Source organism: Rhinoraja longicauda, chromosome 8 (assembly GCF_053455715.1).
Source record: "Rhinoraja longicauda isolate Sanriku21f chromosome 8, sRhiLon1.1, whole genome shotgun sequence".
Taxonomy (NCBI): Eukaryota; Metazoa; Chordata; class Chondrichthyes; order Rajiformes; family Arhynchobatidae; genus Rhinoraja; species Rhinoraja longicauda.
In genome coordinates, this window is record NC_135960.1 from 58,278,895 (window position 1) to 58,299,099 (window position 20,205).

Below are 20,205 nucleotides of genomic sequence, written 5' to 3' on the forward strand. Positions count from 1 at the left end.
AGCAATGTTTATGAATTCCCATTTCAAGAATCCAGGGACTTCAGCTCCAGGCCTGACACCGATGCGCCTGTGAGAGATGAGCTCGCGCTCCAACCCCCCCCCCCCCCGCCGGTGTTCAGCGTGTGACGTCACAATGCACCTGGCTCGGACATGCCCCGCAAAGAGTGGTTCACCCTGAATCGGCTCCGCACAGGGGTCGGCCGGTTCAATGCCAACATGCATCGTTGTGGGCTGCGTTCATCAGCAGCCGGCGTGTGTGGAGCAGACCAGCAAACAGCGCAGCACGTCATTTTCGACTGCACTGTCCTCCGTCCCCCTGGTGAAGGGGTAGACCTCACGTTGGCGCCAATGACCTCCTGCTGCTGCTGCTGCTGCTGCTGTGTTCCCAGTCCCCAGTCCCAAATGGAAATGCTCGCCGCCCCCAAAACGCTCCCTTCTCCCCACACACAGGTGTTCTTCTCTTCGTCCATTACTCGCCCGCAGATGGGCGTCTCTCCACTGCCCTCGCCCACGTCGAGGGGGAGGAGCCTGATCCCTCCTTCAATCCACAAAATAACACTCGCACGCTCCCTCGCCTTCTTTTCTTACACCGCCCCCTTTTTTTTTTGGCCCATTAAACATCATCACCATCTTTTTACAGGGGGGGGAGGGAAGCAACCCGCCGGCAGCTGCGGCACCCATGGCAACGGCGCTGTAGGCCGCAGCGCCACCCATGGCAACGGCGCTGTAGGCCGCAGGCTCCGGGTTAACACTGACTCACCCGAGGAGTTTTCCTCTCATCTCCCTTTCCCATCCCATCCCCTGAGGCCATCCCGCCCCTCCCTCACTCCATCCCCTCCCCTCCCCTCCCCTCCCCTCCCCTACCTGTGGAAGCTGGTGTGCTTGTTGTACACGGCCGTGCATCCACAGGCCGCGCAACTGGTCGGCATTATCTTTAAAAATAACAAATCCCCCCCCCCAAAACCTGCTACACAATATAATGCGAAGTTTCCATCACGCATTTGTAACGCCTCTGGTGCCTTTTTCCTCCTGCCATTCGTTTCTCAATCTCTCTCTCTCTCTCTTGCTTTCCTTCCTCCCACCGGACCTGATGGCGGGTTGGTGAGTAGAGACCTTGCTGTGGGTGGGTGGGTGGGGAGTAGAGACCTTGCTGTGGGTGGGTGGGGAAAGTGGGACATTCACGTTTAAGTGCATGGCGTGAGCAGGGATGTCTTTCCCCTCTCCCCTCCTCTCCATGGGCAAACGCCATATTCCAGCTCAAGGTAGGGTGACGTTTGTTTTACCTTGAATACAACACAAAAGTGCTGGGGCAACTCAGTGGGAAGTTGGGAAGGAATTCCCTCCAAAGATGCTGCCTAAACCACATAGTTCGTCCAGCACTTTTAAGCTCAACTCAAAATTTCCAACATCTGCATTTCCCTGTGTTTGTCTCTCTCTTTGTTTTTCTTTGAACCTTGGCTGTACTTAGGCAGGAGAGTGTGGAGGATGTAAGATAAATTGCATCTGGTTCTCATTGGAGGCCTGAACACTTCTTGTATGTACAGAACAATTAAAAAATAATAATTTGGCATCTCTTGCCTTCTCTACAATTCAATGATAGATCAGCCATGATATTATCTCTTTACAACTCGCCCTCACTAACCCTATATCGTTTCATTTGCTCCAAGTTAAATTTTGAAAGTGCTGAATTCTGTTCACGAACTTAAAATGTAGTGGCCAGTTGGAGTCACGAGACTGTGGGTGATGTAATTTAAAGAGAAAAAAACAGACTATTGTAGGAATTCAGCATCGATGGCACCTCATCAGGATTGATTGGCTAGTTTTTTTTGTGCTACATGTGTTCTTTGCAGAAATTATGTATATGCATTCTTGGGCACCTGTTCATCTATACATTTGTAACATTGGGCAGTTTTTCAAAATTATTTCTGTTGGGATTGAGCAATGTTCTGAGATTTGGTTTGTTTAAAAAAGTACTGATGCAAACTGATGAAAATGCTCCCTTGAGACACCACCTGATAATTGCCACACTTTGAGAGGGTTTGGTGGTATTAGATTAAACCTTTATAACAATACTAAAAGTATAAACAATAATAAGTGTAATCTTATAAGAGTGGTATTCTTTAAAAAACCTTTTCAGTTATTCAAAGTTCAATAGTTAGCAAAAAATATAATTTAAATATATTTTAAAAAATCAAAATTAAACGCAAACCAAATTTTAACTTTTAGTATAAATGTCTGTTCAAATGTTTCTGGTTTTATGTATTTCCTTTTTTTCATTCTACTCCTTCTATCATCTATCATCTATCCTTGTGCTTTAACTCTTCTGAAATTCATTACTTTTCTTAAATTTACTTTTAACAAAAATCTTGATTTCACTGACTAAACAACTGACAAAACCTCCGTTGTTCTCAAGGCAGACAACTGCACATTTCCACTGTCATAAAGAGAAATAAGTGCTTACTGACATCATCCACAGACAGATAAACCACTATAAAAAGATACGCCCAATATTCTTTGCTCTTCCATGACAGAGCAGATAGCTTCTCTTTGTTAGTTCTTCAATCAGTTTTAATGCTGAATATAGATAATATCTAAAGTTTCAGGAATACAGGTCTAGCCGACACAACTACCCACTATAGTCCCAAATCATCGTTGTTAATTAGCATTTTATGCCACTCCAAGGTCATATTTCCTTCCTGGTTTATTTACCGGCACTGAACAGAATAATCTAGAAGAGAGTGGATGCATTAACTTTAGAGTTGTATCCTTGATGTTATGGCAAAATTCCATTTGACCTTTTTATATATTTTGCCTTTCCACAAAGGGTTCTTCAGTTAGATTCTTGCTCGTCCATAGTTCTTGGCTTCTTGGAAAAATAAATCTGTGGTGTTTAATTAGAATCCAAAATGGATGACTCCACATTCAATGCTGAACTCCTTTGTCATCATTTTCATCACTCCCATAAGTGATAGGAATAGAATTAGGCCTTTCGGCCCATCAAATCTACTCCGCCATTCAATCATGGCTGATCTCTCTCTCCCACCTAACCCCATTCTCTCTCCCTCCTAACCCCATCCTCCTGCCTTCTCCTCATAACCCCTGACAACCGTACTAATCAAGAATCTATCTATCTCTGCCTTAAAAATATCCATTGACTTGGCCTCCACAGCCTTCTGTGGCAATGAATCCCACAGATTCACCACCGTCTCACTAAAGAAATTCCTCCTCATCTTCTTCCTAAAGGAACGTCCTTTAATTCTGAGTCTATGACCGCTGATCCTAGACTCTCCCACTAGTGGAAACATCCTCTCCACAGCCACTCTACGAAGGCCTTTCGCTATTCAGCAAGTTTCAATGAGGTATCCCCCTCATCCTTCCAAACTACAGCGAGTACAGGCTCCGTGCTGTCAAACATTCTTTGAGGTTATTTAAAGACAATAACCTTAAACCTTGTTGCCTCTCATTCCTCCTGTACCACTTTCTATCCTCCTCCTCCGTTACTTTGCCTCTACTCCTTCACTTCCCAACCCCAACTGTTCCCGACCATTACTTCACCGACCATTCACCTTAGAATATCCACAGGTTGAGTTCACGGGCTTTCTGTCACTTTCGCATGTTGAAGTCAATTTGCTGCTTGCTCTGAAATGAAAGATACATCCCAGATTTGACTGCTGCTCCAAATCACTGTTTTCAGTGTCCCTATATCAGTGTTTAATTAAATACATTGGTACTTGCAGTCTTTTGTGGGGTGGGAACAGCAGTTTCATTTGTCTTTGCCTATTAAATTCTCAAGGCATAATGTCATTTGACATTTATAACAGTAAAATATATTCCCCAAGGGCCTTGGGTCCCGACCTGAAATGTCACTTATCCATGTTCTCCAGAGATGCTGTCTGACCCGCTGAGTTACTCCAGCACTGTGCCCTCTTGTGTGAATGAGCATCTGCTTGTTTCTACCTTGTTTTTAACATTGAAAAGTACAGCACAGGAACAGGCCCGTCAACTACCAATGTCCATGTCGATCATCATGCCAAGTTAAACTAACCTCCAATGTGTTATCAACAGGGATGGCAGCTAACATGTTATAAAAAGGAACTGCAGATGCTGGTTTATACCAAAGACAGGCACAAAATGTTGGAGTAACTCAGCGGATCAGGCAGCATCTCTGGAGAACATGCAGAGGTGACGTTTCGGGTCATAGTCATAGAGTGATACCGTGTGGAAAAGGGCCCTTTGGCCCAACTTGCCCATGCCGGCCAACATGTTCCAGCTACACTAGTCCCACCTGCCAATATTTGGTCCATATCCCTCCAAACCTGTCCCATCCATGTACCTGCTTCTTAAATGTTGGGATACTCCCTGCCTCAACTACTTCCTCTGGCAGCTTGTTCCATATACCCACCACCCTATGTGTGAATACATTACTCCTCAGATTCCTATTAAATCTTTTCCCCTTCTCCTTAAACCTGTGTCCTCTGGTCCTCGATTCACCTAATCTGAGCAAGAGAGTCTGTGCATCTACCTGATCTATTCCTCTCATGATCTTATACACCTTGATAAGATCACCCCTCATCCTCCTGCACTCCAAGGAATAGAGTCCCAGCCAATTCTGCCTATAGCTCAGACCCTCTAGTCCTGGCAACATTCTCGTACAATACAATACAATACAATACAATACAATATATCTTTATTGTCATTGTACCCAGGGGTACAACGAGATTGGGAATGCGCCTCCCATACGATGCAATAATTTAGGTAATTTAGACAGCAGCAACCCAACGAAACGAAACAGTTGTAACGGTTTTGGACAGGGTAAAGTGCAAGTTGATCTATGCGTTGTGGCCATCCGGCTCAGCAGGACCGGTTCATAGCAGCTATGGCCCTGGGGATGAAGCTGTTCCTGAGTCTGGAGGTGCGGGCATAGAAGGCCTTGTATCGTCTGCCCGATGGAAGGAGTTCGAACAGACTGTTGCAGGGGTGTGAAGAGTCTTTGTGGATGCTGGTGGCTTTTCTGAGGCATCGTGTGTTGTAGATGCCCTCCAAGTCTGGTAGCTGTGTTCCGATGGCCCTCTGAGCTCTATGGACTACCTGCTGTAGAGCTTTCCTTTCTGCCTCCGTGCAGCTGAGGTACCACACAGGGATGCCATGCGTTAGGATGCTCTCTATGGTGCAGCGGTAGAAGGTCGTCAGCAGCTGTTGGGGTAGACCAGACTTTTTCAGTGTTCTTAAGTAGAACAGTCTTTGTTGTGCCTTCTTGATCAGCGCAGCAGTGTTATTGGACCATGTTAGGTCCTCCGAAATGTGAGTGCCCAGAAACTTGAAGCTGGACACTCTCTCCACACTGTCCCCGTTGATAGAGATCAGGGCATATTCCCCGTTATGTGACCTACGGAAGTTGATGATCAGCTCCTTGGTCTTGGTGGTATTTAGGGGCAGGTTGTTATCCGAGCACCAGTCCGCCAGGTTCTGCACCTCCGCTCTATAATTTGTTTCATCCCCGTTGGTGATCAGCCCGATCACCGTTGTGTCATCTGCAAACTTGACAATGGTGTTGGTGTCGAATGCAGGAACACAGTCGTGTGTGAAGAGGGAGTAGAGCATGGGGCTCAGGGTGATAGTGGAGGACAGGTGCGGGCCCATTCTCACTGCCTGCGGTCGTTCCCGCAGGAAGTCCAGGATCCAGTCACATAATGACGAGCTGAGGCCTAGCTGGTGGAGTTTGGTGATGAGCTTGGTGGGGATGACCATGTTGAAGGCGGAGCTATAGTCTATGAATAGCATCCTCACGTACGTGCCCTGTCTCTCTAGGTGAGTCAGGACAGTGTGAAGAGCCAGGGAGATGGCGTCCTCTGTGGATCTATTTGCCCTGTATGCAAATTGATGTGGGTCCAGTGAGTCAGGGATGCTGGATTTGATGTGTGAGAGGACCAGCCTCTCAAAGCACTTCATGACTATCGACTATCGTACCCTTTCCAGCTTGACATCTTTCTTATAACATGGTGCCCAGAACTGAACACAATATTATAAATGTGGTCTCACCAACATCTTATACAACTGCAACATGACCTCCCAACTTCTATACGGATCTGAAGAACCCAACCTGAAATGTTGCTCCAGCATTGACTATGACCTTTAACATGTAAGACATGGTTTAAAAAAACACAACCCCATGCAATAGACAGAATGTTACATTCCACCATGCTAAAGCCATGTTGCTGTTAATTGTATACGTACCACATATTTTCTTTGCTTCCTGACATCGTTCCTGGCTTGCGTCAATAAAATCGCATCAAACTGTGCAAATTGTGATTTATGATTCATGAATCACACTGTCAATATGTTGTTACTGGTAAAAAAATTATCAAAATTAGCTACAGCTTGTGAGCTCAAACCTAAAGGCACTCTCCCTAAAATAGCACTGCTGAAAATGTCATCCCACATCGGTCTCCAAGGGTTAAAAGTGCCTGTGTACTCTATAGCTGAATGATAAATTGCAAAGCACATGATGCATTAGATTAATGGTGATGAGAAAATAAAGCACAAAGCAATTGCTTAGTATTTCCATCATGGCTCATTGCCATAATCTTGGGTAACATGTTACAAGATGCTTACAATTCCCCCAAAGCTGCCTTCAACAGCCATTCAAAAACCCATGTCAGTGTGTTTCAGAAAGGGAACTAATTTTGTTTTGAGAATAAATCTCTGTGATGTAGAAACAATTGTTTTACAATGCTAGTTTGAGAGATTTAAACAGCGTGTTATGCATTGTGTCAGTGGAATTGCTGTTTACTATGTACAGTATTTCCACAGCTCAAAATCTTGGCAAGCTCGGCGAACATATGCTAATAACAACAAGACTGCTCACTCCCCCTGTGAAGCATTCTGAAATTGTGCAGCTTATGAATGTCGAGATAGTACGCTTTTATGAAATCTTAGCTGAGAAATTGGTTACACCAGACAAGATAATCTTGTAATAATGTGATGAATAACGTGATAACAACCATCTCATATGGCTGATAAAACTAACTAATCACCAGGGTCCTGTAGGGAAATTATCAATCCAGCTAATACTGTATTAGGGTAGATATTAGACTCCTGGTGTCCATTTTGGGGTTTCAATGTCCTGCAGCTCAAGAATAATCTCAACATCTGCGTGTGTTAGCAGCACCACTACCTCACAACACCGGATCTCGGGTACTGACCTAGGGTACTGTCGGTGTGTAGTTTGTACGTTCATCCTGTGACCGGGTGGGCTTCCTCTGGGTGCTCTGGTTTCCTCCCACATTCCAAAGACGTGAAAGTTTATAAGTTAACAGGCCAAGGGTAAATTGCCCCCAGTGCGTAGGGAGTGAAGGCATAAGTGGGATAACACAGAACTGGTGTGAACATGCGATCGAAGGTCGGGAAGGACTCGGTGGGCCGAAGGGCCTGTCTCCATGCTGTTTCTCCCAATCAAAAAACTCTCCAATCCAGAATAGAGTGGGTTATATGACGTCACAATGAACAGCAGATATTGGAATCTTAAGCAAAACACAAGGTGCTGGGGGAATTCAGCAGACCAGGCAACATATGTGGAGAAAATAGACATACAGCTTTACAGATCTGGGTTGGGTCCTGACCCTAATGTCATTTGTCCATGTCCTGAACAGAGAGTCATAGAGTTATACAGTGTGGAAACAGGGCCTTCAGCCCAACATGTCCCAACTACACTAATCCCACCTGCCCTCCAAACCTGACCTATCCATGTACCTGTCTGCTTCTTAAATGTTGGGATAGTCCCTGCCTCAACTATTGCCACTGGCAGCTTATTCCAAATACCCACCACCCTTTGTGTGAAAAAGTTACCTTTCAGATTCCCATTAAATCTTTTCCCCTTCACCTTCACCTTAAACCTATGTTGCCTGAACCATTGAGTTTCTCCAGCACTTTGCATTGGTTTTATTTCAGGCTTCCCTGATTCTATATGGGGGAAGCATCTTTTAATATAGGTGCAGTTATTTTCCTACACAACTTGCCGCTCCACTGCGATTTCTCCTCAAGGTATGTCTACTTTGAAAAAGTTGTGCTCCTCTCTTCGACGGGAGTTTAGCAACATGCTCTCTCACTGCTCCCCCTCTGTGATTCCTCCTGCCCTCCTACTCTACGACCACGTTTTGCTTCCTGTCTCCAACTACATCCTTTCTTTCTCCCGCCCTCTCCCCTGAAGAAGGGTCTCGACCCGAAACGTCACCATTCCTTCTCTCCTGAGATGCTGCCTGTCCCGCTGAGTTACTCCAGCATTTTGTGATACCTTCGATTTGTACCAGCATCTGCAGTTATTTTCCTACCCTTCTTCAGACAGATGTCAGGGGAGTGAGCGGGACAGAGATAGAATGTAGTCAGAGACAGTAAGACTGGTGGGAGAATTGGGAAGGGGAGGGGATGGAGAGAGAGGGAAAGCAAGGGCCCCCACCAGTCACTTTAATTAGCCCTTGCTTTCCCTCACCCTTCCTCTCTCCCCCTCCCCCTCCCCCATTCTCCCACCAGTCTTACTGTCTCCGACTACGTTCTATCTCTGTCCCGCCCACTCCCCTGACATCAGTCTGAAGAAGGGTCTCGACCTGAAACGTCACCATTCCTTCTCTCCAGAGATGCTGCCTGTCCCGCTGAGTTACTCCAGCATGTTGTGTCTACCTTCGATTTAAACCAGCATCTGCTGTTCTTTCCAACAGAAACGTGTTTAAATTCCCCTCACAGACAATGGGATGTAATGAACTAGGTAGTAGCTGCCAAACACCACTTTTCCTTGTGGAATGAAGTAGAGACGATATGCTCCCTTGTTGTATAATCCTCAAGGTTACTCACCTTCATTGTCCTCTCTCAATATTGGATATGCCACCCCTTTCCTGGGTCTTGAAATCAGTGTCAAATACCTAAAGCCAAATGCTAGTGGAGGTAGTACAGCCACAGCAAGGAAGCATTTTCATGTGGTCTGAGGGTTAAATGTGGATTGAAAGTTCTTCACTCCAGATCGACTATTGCCACAGGACATAAAACACAGAACAGTACAGCACAGGAACAGGTCCTTCACCCCACAATATCCCTGAAAAACATGATGCCAGGTTAACCTCATCTCATTCATTTATGCACAGGATTCTTATTCTTTCATTTCCGGCCAACCTAAAAGCCTCTTAAACACCACTATTGCATCTGCCCTCACCACCATTCCTGGCAGTGTGTTCAGGGCACCCACCACTCTGTGTAAAAAAACACTCTGCTCCACATATATCCATTATATTTTGCCCCTCTTACCTTCCAGCTGTGCCCTCTGGACTTTGACATTTCCAATGTATGTGGGGTCAGGGACAAAGCTGGGCTCAGTAGTGATAACACTGACACTCACAGTGGGGTGAACTCACGTGTTAGCTTTTATTTGCAGTGGTACCACCCAGTCCTGGACCACCCAGAGATGCTGTCCCTCACCTTCAGAGCACGTGTGCAATGACACTGGTGATCTTGTGCTTGTCCAAGCAACTTAGTCCTGGTCTTCAAAGAAGGAGGCGTGGTGATCTCAGACTACTTCCTGCAGTTCACCCTTACCTCATGAGAAGGTGCTGACTGTACAGGTTTCTTCCTGGTGGCTCCGCTTTGGGCTGGAAGAGGTGACACTGCCAGTCTCTAGATTATCCTGGTGGTCAGTCTTTGCCTCTGTGTGTGTGTGTGGGCACAGTTCCTCATTGTCTGTGGGCAGGAGAAAGTTCTGGCATCTCAGGCTTTCCCCTGCCACTCAGTCTTAGCCTCAGGTAGGGGCACTGGCTGTCTAGGGCTTCTTTCCCAGCAGTCCAGTCTTGACTACATGATGACACTGGTGGTCTCAGATCTGCCCCAGTCTTCCTCAAAATGGAAGGAAAGGGAGGGAGGGAGGGAGGGAGGGAGGGAGGGAGGGAGGGAGGGAGGGAGGGAGGGAGGGAGGGAGGGAGGGAGGGAGGGAGGGAGGGAGGGAGGGAGGGAGGGAGGGAGGGAGGGAGGGAGGGAGGGAGGGAGGGAGGGAGGGAGGGAGGGAGGGAGGGAGGGAGGGAGGGAGGGAGGGAGGGAGGGAGGGAGGGAGGGAGGGAGGGAGGGAGGGAGGGAGGGAGGGAGGGAGGGAGGGAGGGAGGGCACGCACACTTTGTCTCCAGTCTGTCCCTCTGGCTAGAATGTCTGTGTTTTATAAGGACTGGACTGACAAGGTTCAGGTAGCTAAACCAATATCAGCTAATTGGACCCAGCTTTACCTATGATGCTGGGGATTGACCTCCACTGGCCTGTCAGCCAGTTAAAGAGATCGGGACGACATCAAAGCTAGGAGGCGCTATCACAAGGGGTATTGAGGAACAAGGAACTGCAGATGCTGGTTTACCAAGGAAAGACACAAAGTGCTGGAGTAGCTCAGCAGGTCAGGCAGCAGCATTCCAGGAGGGCATGGATAGTTGACGTTTCAGGTTGAGACCTTTCTTCAGACTGATTGCAGGGGTGTTAGCTTGTGGCCCCCTTTGCCTGTGTTCTGCCGTGCTTTCTCCTGCCCCTCCATTCTTCAAGCTTCCTTTCCCCCCACCCCTGCAATCTGTAAGAAGTGCAGCACTCGGGATCTATAAACGGATCCTGTGCCTTATTGATTAATTGATTGATTAAAAGATACAACATCGAATCAGGCCTTTTGGCTATCAGGTCCGCGCTGACCATCGATCACCCGTTTACACCAGTTCTATGTTAAACCACTTTCACTTTTGCCGATGTTCTTGCTTCCTCCTTTATAAGCAGCAGTGCAGGCAAGATGCTGTCAGACACATTTGTAACAAGAATTGACATGTCTCAATTTTAATCCCTGATGTTTGTTGGGTCCACAGACTTGCAGGAATGGTTTCAACATGCCACTTAAGAGGTTTTTGGATAAACTCATGGATATTCAGGGAACGGAGGGGTATGGATTATGTGAAGGCTGTTAAGAGTCGGCCTTGGCATCATGTTCAGCACAGACTCTGTGGACCGAAGGCTTGTTCCTGTTCCTGTTTAATGTTCTATGTACAATAAGTAAATAAGACAAAGGATTTTTTTTTTTAATAGGTAGCTGTAAGATGCTTGTACATTTTCTCCATGAATGCCGGGTCTAATCTAGGTCCCCAGTTTCCTCCCACATCCCAAAGACATGCTGGTCCGTGAGGATACCAGTCGTATTTAGTTACTGATGCTAAACTTTGCAAGTAGAGTCATAGAGGCATGCAGCATGCCAGCAGGCTCTCGGCCCAACTTGCACACGCCGACAAAGATGCCCCTGTTCCAATAGTCCCCCCTAACTGCATTTTGCCCATATCCTTCTAAACCTCTGAAGAAGGGTCTCGACCCGAAACGTCACCCATTCCTTCTCTCCCGAGATGCTGCCTGACCTGCTGAGTTACTCCAGCATTTTGTGAATAAATCCTTCTAAACCTTTCCTATCCATGTATCTGTCCAAATGTCTTTAACAGGAATGAATAAATAATGAAAGGAGATAATGAGCTTCAACATATCTTCATTGTAATTTGCAATTACACACAACTGCAACATATTTTCACCATGATTCTCCCACAAAGCTTCAGAACTCTGCATTTTACAATTGCTATATGTATGAATTAAAGAGGACTGGTCAGGTCAATGATGAGTCGTAGATGATCAACTTTGATAATATGGCATCTCTATCTTTCAGTCTGAAGAATGGTTCCGACCCGAAACGTTAACTCCTCCTTTCCTCCAGAGATGCTGTCTGACGTGCTGCTACTCCAGCATTTTGTGCCTATCTTCGGTATAAACCATCAAATGCAGTCCATTCCTACCTTCTCTACCTTTCAGTCTCAAGAAGGGTTCCAACCCGAAACATTACCTATTCCTTTTCTCCAGAGATGCTGCTTGACCGCTGAGTTGCTCCAGCATTTTGTGTCAATCTTCAGTATAAACCAACATCTGCAGATCATTCCTGCACATTGATAGAATGGCTGGCGATCCATTCCACTCCAGAAAGCTATGTGGCATGGTTAGAAGTTATAGCTCCAGAATTGGCTGTTGGCCAAGTAAAGTTTGTATCATAAATGGAAAATTATCTGGCAGCATGTTGAACAATTTACAGTGGTTTTTTCCCCCAAGTTATCCTTCAAGCGGCCTACAGTTGTACAACACAATATTTGTGCACAGTTCCATGATTCTGTTTGCAACAACTGCTATTCCAAGAGATTGACCCTGAGCAGGTGGTGTTTTTCACAGTCTCAGTTTCATTATCATCAAAGCAATTAGATAATGAACAATAAAAATGTCTTAACAGTTCTGCCACATTTGTTTGCAAAGCCTCACAGTTGTTTTTCCACAAAGAAGGATGCTTTGTTTGGTTAAACTCCACACAATTTCAGTTTAAATCCAAGCTTCTTTTGGGCAATTTGCCAGTTGGCAATATTTTTTTATTTATCTACAGTATATAATATACATATCATGGCATCCATGCCTATCCTTAAACGCATGTTCAGATGGTTAGTGACATGAAATTTAAAACAATGATTTAAAATAGAGGCCTCATACTAATGAGGAGCCTTTCTGAAATCTCAGAAATAACCTTTTTTTAAGAGGGACCCTTCTCTTAAAACCCAATGAAGTGCACAATGTTAAACAAAACTTAGTTGCTATAATTGGCATTTAAATTGAACACAGCAAATGGGATGTATCAAAATAGATGCACCAGATGCTAATTATTTTCCATTAGATGCAAATTTAATTTCGTTCAGATGTATGGCATGGAAACAGGCCCTTCAACCCAGCCTGCCTCTGCCAACCATTATCACCTGTTCACACTAGTTCTATGCTATCCCACTTTTGCATGTTAGGATTGTTCAGGGTGAACCACTCTGCAATCAAAAGCAGTCCCTGTTCAGGGTGGCAGATTTTCTTCCAGAAAGACATCAGTGACCTATTGGTATCGGTTTTGATATTGTTTATTATCTATCGTCTTGTGGACCAAGATACAGTGAGAATTTTAGTTTTTTTGTGTTATCCATTTCTTCCTCGTTACCCCATACATGAGTACATGAGGTAATGCAAAAGAGGCAATAAACAGGAGGCACAATATTGTATTACATCTACAGAGGAAGTGCAGAATAAAACAATCAGCAAGGCCTGCAATGAAGTAGATTGGAAGATTGGGAAATTTATCTCAAGCATATGGGAAGGCACGATGGCGCAGCGGTAGAGTTGCTGCCTTGCAGCGCCAGAGATCCGGGTTCGATCCTGATTACGGGAGCTTGCCTGTACAGAGTTAGTACGTTCTCCCCATCATCTGCGTGGGTTTCCTCCCACTCTTCAAAGAAGTACGGGTTTGTAGGCTAATTGGCTCGGTATAATTATAAATTGTCCCTCGTGTGTGGATGATAGCGTTAGTATGTGGGGATCACTGGTCGGCATGGACTCCGTGGGCCGAAGGCCTGTTTTTCAATGCTATATCTCTAAATGAAGAAAATTAAACTAAACCATATGTTTAATACAAAGCCACTAATTTCATGGTTATAATTCGTGAAATCATATTTTTATTGCATTTGAATTAAAAAATTTCTTTTGCCTTTGCAGGATTCAAGCCCACGTATTCACAACATGACTATGATAACAAGTCATTGGGTTGAATAAGCCAGAGATGTGATCCATTGATCTGGAAACAGGAGTTTGAATCCCAGGGAAGTTGAGTTCAATCGGCAGCACAGTGGCACAGCTGGTAGAGCACCTGACTCCCAGCACCAAAGACCCCGGTTCGATCCTGACCTTGGGAGCTGCCTGTGTGGAGTTTGCACGTCTTCTCTGTAAATGAGTTGGTTTTCGCCAGGTGCTCCAGCTTCCTTCCAGAGGTTAATTGGCCTCTGTAAAATTGTTCCTAATGTGTAGGGAGTGGATGAGAAACTGGGATAGCATAGAACTGGAGTGAACGGGTGAGCCATGGTCAGCAACTACTCGGTGGGCCGAAGGATCTGTTTCCATGCTGTATCTCTAAACTAAACTCAACTCAACTCAACTCAACCCAACTCAACCAAACTCAACTCAACTCAACTCAACTCAACTCAACTCAACCAAACTCAACTCAACTCAACTCAACTCAACTCAACTACAAGTGGTGAGATTAAAGTATGATAGAGCATGAAAAGGATGAAGATGGAAACAAGTGTTGACCGGACTAAAGCATCTCATTTAACTTTGAGTTTGTATCTTTGAATATTACAGCTAACCATTATTATGATGGTGAAGGTATATAAAATTATGAGAGGCATAGGTAGGATAGACAGTCAGAACCCCTTTCCCAGGGTGGAAATGTCCAACATAGGAGGGCATAGCAATAAGGTGAGAGGGGGAGAAATATAATGGAGATGTGCGGGGCAAGTTCCTTTGCACAGAGAGTGGGGGGGGGGGGGGGGGGGGGGGGGGGGGAGGAACGCATTGCCAGGGGTGGTGGTGGAGGCAGATACGATGGAGGTGTTTATGAAGCTTTTAAATACGCACATGGAAGTGCAGGGAATGGAGGAATATGGATCACTTGCAGACAGATGAGATTTCAGCTGGGCATTATGTTCGGCACAAACGTTGTGGGCCGAGGAACCCGTTCACGTGCTACACTGCTCCATGCTCTTGTTCTAAGGGGCTTCTCCTCGTTTGACTTGCACCCTGCTCATCAATGGGGTGAGCTTCAAAAACGTTCCTCAGGCATGGCGCAATGAGACCGGGATGGGATTGTGGGGGAAGCTGCCTCCACAATGGTAGCCATAAGATTACCAGATCGCCATAAAGATCAGAGTGAGGCAATACTGAGGCCACATGCGAACTACAGGAATAATATCTCACATTCCACTTGTGTGGCTTACAACCTAATGGTATGAACATTGAATCCTCCAATTTGAAGTCACTGTATAACCTCCTTCCTCTCCTTTCTTCCCCTCTATAACCCCTCTACCCTCTTTCCCACATCTCCCCTCTGCCCCACCTGGATTCGCACCGAGCACTTATATGTCCCCTCTCCCACCCCTTCCCTCCTCTGGCTTCACAATATGCAACTCTGCAATCCTTTTGCCCCACACCTTCTGTCTCTTCACCTCTGGCCTTTGTACAACCATCTACCTTTCAAAAATAAAACCTCGCCTGTATCAACCTAATACAGAACGTTATTGTCATTCGGTACAGATACCGAACGAAATTACAGCAGTCACAGAACACAACAAAAAAGAAAAGAACACAGGACACACGACCCTAACACAGTGACCTTCCATCACAGTGACTCCAAACACCCCCTCACTGTGATGGAAGGCAACAAAACTTCCACTCTCTTCCCCCCGTGCCCACGGACAGGCAGCTCGACCCCTACCGAAGCGACCGACACGCACAGCCCCTGCAAGGGGATGGAAGGCCCCGCGGCCGAGCCGAACCTGTTACCTGACAGGCTTTCTCCTGGCCTTCTACTCTTCCAGCTTCCTTTCCCCCTTGCCTCCCAACTCAGTCCGAGGAAGAGGCATGGGGAAGAAGGGTCCTGACCCGAAATGCAACGTATCCATGCTTCCCCCAGAGAGGCTGACTGACCTGTTGAGTTGCTCCAGCACTTTGGCTCTTCTGACATAAAAATCACTGATGTTAGTTAGGGACAGAAATCTGTCTGCCTCAATCTGGTCTATACATGACTGCAGACTCAGTTAACTGCCTTTTCAATTTCAGGGACAATAGATTACCGACATTACCGACATCCTGCCAATGAATAAATCTTTAAAAGCCCAGTGCTCTCCATCTGCACAACTGCTCTCTAGCGTGCATTGATCAATGATGTAAATCCATCCTCTTTTTAAAGAGGGGTTTCCAGCTCCCAATCTACAATTCTCAGCTGTCTTTTGGGATTTTGCATCCTAAATGCTGGAATCCTGAAAGCCTGGAATCCTAATTAAAAGCAATACTCGCGTGAAAGGAACAAAATAAAATGAAAAGACATAAAGTGCTGGAGTAACTCAGCAGGTCAGGCAGCAACTCTTCATTCCTTCTCTCCAGAGATGCTGCCTGTCCCGCTGAGTTACTCCAGCATTTTGTCAAGTCAAGTCAAGTCAATTTTATTTGTATAGCACATTTAAAAACAACCCACGTTGACCAAAGTGCTGCACATCTGATCAGGAAAAAAAAAAAAGAAACATACAGTGGCAGGCAGCCAAACACAACGGCGCGGCCATCTTGAACAAAATGTTTAACTAAAGCAGAATGGTGTCCCGCGGCCGCGCCGCACCGGGCGATGGAAGGCCCCGCGGCCGAGCCGCACCGGACGCTGTTCAGTCCTGCGGCCGAGCCGCGCCGGGCGATGGAAGGCCCCGCGGAAGAGACATAAAAAAAAAAAAGATTTCCCCCACCCATACCCCCCCCACATACCCACCCACCCTCACCACCCCCCCCACCCCCACCCCCCCCCCCCCACCCCCCCCCCCCTTGGGAAGCTGAAGGACTTGTGGTGTCCATCTTCAGTGTAAACCAGCATCTGTAATTCTTCCTACACAAAATAAAATGGAACTTCCTGAAATTTCATTAATTCTCTTCAATGCCTTTGGCAGTGATTTTCCATTTCCTTATCATTTCCTTAATTCCTGATTCAGGAAGACAGTGGAACTAATAGCAGGATTCACTTCAGCTACTCAGGCACAGTGGCACAGCTGGTAGATCTGCTGCCTCACAGCACCAGAGATCTATGTTTAATCCTGACCTCAGGTGCTGTCTGTGTGGAGTTTACACGTTCTCCCTGTGACTGCCTGGGTTTCCTTCGGGTGCTCCATTTTTTTTGCTCATTCCGAAGACGTGTGGGTTCATAGGTTAATTGGGCACTGTAAACTTGCCCCTAATGTGTAGGGAGTGGATGCAAAAGTGGGATAACATGGAACTAGTGTGAACAATGATTGATGTTTGGCATACACTCGAAGGGTTAAAAGCCCTGTTTCTATGCCATACCTCTGAACCGAACTAAATTTGCATCTAATGGAAAAAATTAGCATCTGGTGCAACTATTTGCTATGTCCAATTCTCTGTTGTTCAATTAAAATGCAGATTATAGCAACAAAGCACTATGTTTAACATAGTGCACTTCATTGGGTTTTAAGAGAAAGCTCCTTCTTAAAAATGGTTATTTATGAGATTTCAGAAAGCCTCCTCATTAGTTTGAGACCTCTATTTTAAATCATTGTTTTAAATTCTGGGTTGCTAACCTTCTGGCTTCAGCCTGCTGGGTCTTTAGAACAATGCTCAATGAAAAATTAACCTCAAACTGAGCTTCTAGTTTACATTTTCTTACGTAAAACTATTATTTGTAAATAATTGAAGCAACAGAAAGTCTTTAACCTAACGTGGTGTCCTGCTGCTTTTTGACCCACCACCTGCCTTTAAAATGGGCAGATGCAATTTCTATAAGACCACAAGAAAAGGAGCAGGAATAGTCCAAGCTCCCCCTTGAGCCTGCTCTGACATTCAGTAAGATCACAGCCAATGTTGACTTTGGTCTCATTTGGCACTTTCTCTCCAATTAGGAAAGGTTAGGAGGCAAATGGATGAAGCACCGTCAAATGGGACTGGCATCTATGGGGCATCTTGGTCTGCATTGACGAGTTAGACAGGAGGATCCACTTCCGTGCTGTATGAATCTATGACTAGGACTCCTATAACATTTTATTTCCACCAGTTCTTTATTACATTGGCATTTGTATGAATCACCAGCTCTCACATATTTTCTTACTTCAATATATGTTCATAAAGGCATGGTAGCACAACGGTAGAGTTGCTACCTTACAGCGGCAGAGATTCGGTCCTAACTACGAGTGCTGTCTCCACGGAGTTTGTACGTTCTCCCCCTGACCTGCATGCATTTTCTCCGAGATCTCCGGTTTCCTCCCACACTCCAAAGACGTACAGGTTTGTATGTTCATTGGTTTGGCATAAATGTAAATTGTCCCTAGTGTGTTAGTGCGCGGGGATCGCTGGTTGGCATGGACTTGGTGGGCTGACGGGCCTGCTTCCACATTGTACCTCTAAACTAAACTAAAGGTCAATGCTCAGTTTCCTTCCCCCAGTTAGGTTGCACTCACGGTGCGTGAGATTGATTCGACTCAGTTGCTGACAGGATTAGCTGATATAGATGGATGTGAGGAGTTTAAGTCTGGAGCATTGAAGGGTTTGACTGTGTAGGAAAAAAAACCTGCTGATTTAAATCGAAGGTAGACACAAAATGCTGGAGTAACTCAGCGGGTCAGGCAGCATCTCGGGAGAGAAGGAATGGGTGGCATTTCGGGTCGAGACCCTTCTCAGACTGAAGTCTCTCCAGAGATGCTGCCTGACCCATTGAGTTACTCCAGCATTTTGTGTTTACCACCGAAGGGTTTGACTTGTGATTTCTGTGCTGGCAAATAACTTTTCAGAATGGCCTGTTTGCTCTTTTGTCTACACAGATCCGGACCACATCTCTCTGACAGGGACAGTTCCCCAGCAGATTCTCAGCACCTCCACAGCTCACTGTTATCTATAGTGGGGGCATGGCTTGGTATGCCATTCTCCATTGCATTTCCTATATGCCATTACCATGGAAGAGGTCACATCCTGGCTGTTTATGTCTGAAGGAGGGCCTCGACCTGAAACAGCACCCATTCCTTCTCCCCAGAGACGCTGCCTGTCCCACTGAGTTACTCCAGCATTTTGTAGCTTTCTTCGGTTTTAACCAGCATCTGCAGTTCCTGCCTACAATGGCTGTTCCTTTTTCCATTAAACATTGCATTCAAAGTTACCTGTAATACTTTGTGAAATTCTACTCAATGCAGAACCATCCAATTTCCCTCTACTAACACTCTACTCCGCCTAGTGGAGCTGGTCCTCACACTCAACGACTTCTCCTTTGACTCCTCACACTTCCTCCAAGTCCAAGGCGTAGCTACGGGCACCCGCATGGGCCCCTGCTATGCCTGCCTCTTTGTAGGGTACGCTGAACAGTCCCTGCTCCAGGTGTATACTGGCCCTATCCCCAAACTCTATCTCCGCTACATTGATGACTGCATCGGTGCTACCTCCTGCACCCATGCTGAACTCATGGACTTCATTAACTTCACCACCAATTTCCATCCTGCACTCAAATTTATTTGGACCATCTCCGACAACTCCCTATCATTCCTTGAACCCATCACAGGAAATAGACTACTGATTGACGTCTATTACAAATCCACTGACTCCCACAACTATTTGGACCGCACTTTTTCCCACCCTGCTTCCTGCAAAGACTCTATCCCCTACTCCCAATTCTTCCGTATATGCCGCATCTGCGTCCAAGATGAGGCGTTCCATACCAGGTCATCCCAGATGTCCTCATTCTTTAGGGAACGGGGGTTCCCCTCACCCATCATAGATGAGGCCCTCCCTCATGTCTCCTCGGTACCCCGCAGCTCCGCCCTTGCTCGCCCTCACCCTAGTCGCAACAGGAACAGAGTCGCCCTGGTCCTTACCTTCCACCCCATCAGCCGTCACATACAACACATAATCCTCCGAAATTTACGCCACCCCCAACGGGATCCCACCATTAGCCACATATAACATATAACATATAACAACTACAGCATGGAAACAGGCCTGTCCGGCCCTACCAGTCCACGCCGACCATTCTCCCTGACCTAGTCTCATCTACCTGCACTCAGACCATAACCCTCCAATCCCCTCCTATCCATATACCTATCCAATTTACTCTTAAATAATAAAATCGAGCCAGCCTCCACCACTTCCACCGGAAGCCCATTCCATACAGCCACAACCCTCTGAGTAAAGAAGTTCCCCCTCATGTTACCCCTAAACCTTTGTCCCTCAATTCTGAAGCTATGTCCCCTTGTTGGAATCTTCCCCACTCTCAAAGGGAAAAGCCTACCCACATCAACTCTGTCCGTCCCTCTCAAAATTTTAAAAACCTCTATCAAGTCCCCCCTCAACCTTCTACGCTCCAAAGAATAAAGACCCAACCTGTTCAACCTCTCTCTGTAGCCTAAGTGCTGAAACCCAGGCAACATTCTAGTAAATCTCCTCTGTACCCTCTCCATTTTGTCGACATCCTTCCTATAATTTGGCGACCAGAACTGCACACCATACTCCAGATTTGGCCTCACCAATGCCCTGTACAATTTCAACATTACATCCCAACTTCTATACTCGATG

The 20,205-nt window shown here is 46.1% G+C and overlaps 1 long non-coding RNA gene across 1 annotated transcript; it reads left to right on the top strand.

Moving 5' to 3' along the window:
• Positions 1–548: 548 nt before the first annotated feature.
• Positions 549–19,971, top strand: LOC144596315 (uncharacterized). Its single transcript, XR_013547584.1, has 3 exons — positions 549–1,101; positions 13,600–14,134; positions 18,468–19,971. It is a non-coding gene; the product is annotated as an uncharacterized LOC144596315 (long non-coding RNA).
• Positions 19,972–20,205: the final 234 nt, after the last annotated feature.